We start from the raw sequence: 5,484 nt of genomic DNA on the forward strand, positions 1-5,484 counted from the left end.
TCGCAATCCATATTTACTTGCATCTCCACCATTTGCAATGCCTGCATTATATTAAAGCCATTATCATGTTTCATTAGTGAATTATATTAAAAAACACATGAATTTATTGCTCTTACATTTATCCTGACTAGTTAAGAAAGACTTGGGAATTTGTAAACAAAACCCTAATTGAAATGCAAACAAAGTAGGTCTTGCATTCATTGTGTAGCCTTGGGATTGTTGCATCTTAAAATTTTTGAAAATGGATTAATGGATGATTAATAGATTTCTGAAAATGGATTAATGGTTGATTAATGCTTTCTTATTTTGTAAGCATTCCAAATTTTGGAGACGATATTACTTAAACCGTTTAACTCTGAAAGCTTACACATCCTTTGTAGACATCGTTATGCCTCTTCAAAAAAGAATAATTTTTTTCTTAGCTTCTATCCTACTAAATAATCCTTTGCAGCATTAACATTTCCAATTATTATTTGCAAAAGATATGTATTATTCCTAGAATAATGACTATGGTAAACTAATATGTTCGCATGGTATAGACAAAAATGTTCAACGCTATAGGTTAAGTTTTATATTGATTATTTGTGTTGACTCTATATTTAGTTAGGATTTCTACGTGTATCACATTTTTAGCTTTTAGGAAGCACATGTATTCTACTTCCTCCATCTGTGTATATTGCACCAAGGATAATAAGGATTAAAAATAGGATTTAAAATGAGACATGTCTTTTGACTACCTCCATGTCATTAATTTCCTTATTTCAAACTATTTCAAAGATGTTATGAAATAGTATAGATGTTGTTATAATTTGTGTTGCAAGATTTAATATCTTTATTGACACTCTTTCATTACTTATTTTCCTTAACTATCTTATTACCATATTTCTATAATATGGTTTCCTCTAAGATTCAAGAAGCTTTCCTGATCACAAAGTATAAATTAATCCTTCTTTTTATTTTGTAGTTTGACCGTGTCTTAGTCCCACTTCCCTAATCTTCCAAATCTGCCTCATGCCCAACACTTGGCAAGAACTATGTTGCATTGACACTCTTGTTTTTTATGAGACTAATCTAATTGAAGGAACCATAAGAGTCAAAATTTTACTTATATTGAAACAAGAAGAAGCAATGTGGAGGTGAAAATAATGAAAAGAAATTTTAAAGACATCATTCAATAACATAGTCATGTCATATAGCTCTAAGATTGCAAAATAAATTAAAGATTAAATAATGGATTAAAAGTATACAAATTGAAGAGAAAACAACAATTTTTTAATAAAGGGAGGTTGGGAGATGGATGTAATCTATCTATCATTGCTGATTTAGTACCTGACTCTTGATATGCTTTGTAAGCTGATTTTGAGTCTTCTCTTTGCAAATTGATCCTCTCTTCTAATCTAAAGAAGCTTTTCTTCCCCTTCACTACTCTAAATAGGTCACTTGCTCTGCTAAGAGATAACAATACAATTTCACTAACTTCTGATCTAATATTGATCCTTCACTTCACCATTCACATATCATTCTTCATCTTCATATACTCTTACTTTGATATAGGCTCCTTTTTCTCGATCTAGGTTAAAATCTTCTCTTTTTAAAGATTTTTGTAAAGATTTTTCTAGATGCTTCCATATGTTGCCTCGTCATCTAAATTTTTTATTAGAAAACATAGGGATCTTTGATCCATGTCATAAACACGTAAAACACTCTGTAACAACCTTTACAAATACTTAATGTTTTTTCCATGTCATCGTGAAAACAATTTACCTTAAAGTTTTTATCATTTCTAACTTTTATGTATACTCCACATTGCTCGACACTTACTATTTTCTCATTCTCGACATCGCTAATGCTTGGTTATTATTGTACTTGGTACATACTATGTAACTCAACACTTATATGCTAGAACTACTTGATAGGTGTTGAGCTCATCTTGTATAAAAAAATACTCGACAACCACACACTTAATCGGCTCCTAAAGAGCTTGTTACACATATACTTATGTACATGACTCAACCTATATAGAGTAGTTCAGTCGCAGTGATGACCATCTGACTTTGCCTAGTGAATGACTAAGTGTTTGACACTAATAGACAAAAATAGTTAGGGATGCCAACAAATTTTTCTCTAACAAGAAAATTAAACCTTTATGGAATTGTGTTCAAAGTTGTGTTAGGGCTTGTTTTACCTAGATGGTAGGAAGAAGTGGGTGCATTGTTTCAATTTTTTATTCTTAAATCATTTCTAGCATGGAGATAGAATTTTGTTTCCCTACTTCATTATGATTTCCCTAAATAGGAGTGTGGCCAGTCATAGGAAGAAATCCTCCCAACTTATCCTTCATGAAGGTCTCATCCTTCTTTTCGCTATGTACTCTAAAGCTAGAAACCCTCTAGTGAGTCATAAAATGAAACTTGAAAGTGGGTCGAGGAGCAAAAGGAAAATTTCTTTGAGTAAAAAGAAAAAAGAAGTGGAGAGTGAGAATTATGGAATGGATACAAGTGATTAGGTAGAATCTATGGACACTTAGGAGTATAGGATATTTGAAGATCTATGGGGTGAAGAAGGTGAAGGGATGGAAATAGGAGAAGAAAGTAATGATTCCCCTCATGTTAAAAGAATTGAAAAATCCTCTATCTTACCTAAAGACATGAAGACCTCTAAAGGGGAAAATAAGGAGAATTTGTCTCAGGATGTTGGAAAAGTTAAGAAGATTGAAAGGACATAATCTTCTACCAAGAACATTGTTGGGTACTCAGTGTTAGAGTATAAAGAGGAGCCTAAAAAGAAAAATAAAAAGGAAAAGGAAGACATTATGTTCATTCCTAACCAGGGTAATCCAAACGATATTGTTAAGGTTAAGGATAAATTAGAGGCATTTATTTTGTTTTATAGTTGGGTTATCAATTAAATTAATGTCATGAAAGATGCAGTCAAAAAAAAGGACAAAAACTTATATAAAGAAATTGAGGCCAAGAGGAGACCAAAAGAAGGTACCCTAGTAGTGACTCCAAAATTCAAGGGCTAGTTCAAAATATGATTATTGATAAAGGTAAAGTGGATACAAAGGGCATTAAACTCAAGGTGGGCTTGACTGAAGAGGACAGAGGATATCAGAAGGAAGCAATGGGGCTTGGTAAAAGAATAAGGGGTAAGCTGAGTAGGAACAAATAAACTACAATGTTGAAGGACATGAAGGAGTACCTAGCAGTAGCTAAGATCCAGGTGGCCAAGCTCCTTAATGAGTTGGCTCAACTCTGGTTCTTTGTTTGTTTTTAGTGTTTTACTTTTGTCGGTCTGCTTTGTTTGCTGGCTTTTTTCTTTTGTGCTAGTCTCTAGTTTTAGGATGCTCAAAATTTCAAAGTTTTATCTTTTGCAAGCATAGTTGTAATTTTGGACTTTATCATTTAAACTTTTTATTATGATACTATTAGGTTTCAAGCCATTGTAAAACCAACTTTTACTTTAATCCAAAACTTTAGTCATCAAAGTTGGATGTAATGATAAAGTGGCAAGCTATTAGCCACTTTAAGTATTAACCATTAATGTCACCTATAAACAATGCACTCTAGGTATTCATCAATGTTGGGTGTAATGGTAATGTTGCACTACACTTGAGCCACCTAAACCAACCATCTTCACAAAAAATTGTACAATGTTATAGTTCTCTAAAAGAAAACTAAATTGTAGCTCCAAAGGCATACTCAAGATGGCAGGTAATTTTACAAATAGACACATATGATTATGTCAATAACATATCCACCTTAATAATTAGGCAATGACTACTGTTGTAACTACCAACATAATTTTTTATAAATATTAACTAACATTATTTCTTATTTTGGTATTTGTGTTGAATAAAGAAGTGTAGAAAAATAAGTATTTGTGATAAATACATAAGAGTAATAATAAATAATTAACAATGTATGCACATATGATAGTAGGATTCATGTGGCTCAATAGATTTACTATCCATTAGAAATCCCATTTTCAATAATTGTAAAGGTCCAATGGACCCTATAAATTTTAATTATCAAAATGAAGTAGAGAAATAAAATAATAGAAAAGACACTCAACAGACAAGAAGTCCTCCAATGTAAACAACAAAAATCACAATACTTACAAGTGTAGTTTAATTTTTATTTTTATTTCTAAGATTTGGAATTAAAAGGTATCTTAAAATGCGATTCAAATTTATTTTTGGTAAAATATGATATTTGAGGAGGGAGAAAATAAATTTTGTTTCCACTCGTTTTTTTTTTAAGTTTTTTTTTATAAGGAGTGTATTTAGCTGGGGTTGAATTTTTTCTTTTTAGTTTAAAATTTTTGATCAATCATTTAAGATTTTTAAATTTATAGATAATTTTTTTTCTTATTATATATATAATGTTCCTTGGATGGTCACCTGAGTGCCACCGGATTTCACTTCGGTGGATCAGACTCCACCCCATGGTTGTTGTCAAAGTCATAGCTCCTCAATCTTTCGATTGTGGATGCAATGTTCCCAGGCTCCTCACCGCTCTCCTAGTGGTGGTTGGGATGTCCATTACTGTCGCTCTACCTCCCCATAGTGGGGTTTTGGTTGGACCCTGGATCCTCCTCCTGTTGATCTTGCTATCTCTGGTTGGCTTGCCTTTGGTATTGATCATAAGTGGTCATTCCCCGGACTAGATATGGTGATTTCACCTCCCAAGGTGGAGGGAGAAGAAGATAAAGAGAAAGATGTTGCTATTGATGATGAGTGCGCTCCTCTTGAGCCACCCTCCAACCCTATTGATGTATGAAATTTTCATGATCGTCGGGATCCACCTCACTCAGCTGACACGGCTTTAGCCGATTGAGGGCAATTTATATATATTTTTTGATGAATAGTTATTTGATTTCCATCTCCACTGTGTGAACTCTTGTAGGGTGCTCTTGTATCCCCAACCTTTTTTTAATAAATTTGTAGCTTTAATATTTCATTAATAAAAAAGATACTATTCATTAAAAAATTATAATATTTTAATAATATACAACTTTTTCAAATTAGATGGCAAAGTAGTTTCCAACAATCCACCTAATTTACTATAGCACTTAATCATATAACAATCTTTATCACAATGAATCAAACATTTAATTACTATAGCACTTAATCATACAACAATCTTTATCAGAAAACATTAATGGTGGTTAACAAAATGATTCCACTACCATGCTCGTTGAACTCATTTGCAGTAGTGACAGGAGGAGGCGGGGTAAGAGGCCGCCCTTGATCGCATACCTTTACAAATGAAGTGCTTAAAATGCTTGGTGTTTGATAAGCCCTAGTGAAATTGCTGGTCTTCATCTTGCAAATGCTCATACCATCATTCATCATTGTAGATGCACTGCAGCTCATATTCTTGAGGCAATTCTTCCAACATGCTGGATCCCTCAAATAATAAACCTCCGAGTTTGACTCAGACTCCAGTGGATACGATAACAATTATGTATGATCCAGTGGAA

Source organism: Cupressus sempervirens, chromosome 10 (genome assembly GCF_028749045.1).
Source record: "Cupressus sempervirens isolate cs-2001-9-10 chromosome 10, ASM2874904v1, whole genome shotgun sequence".
NCBI lineage: Eukaryota > Viridiplantae > Streptophyta > Pinopsida > Cupressales > Cupressaceae > Cupressus > Cupressus sempervirens.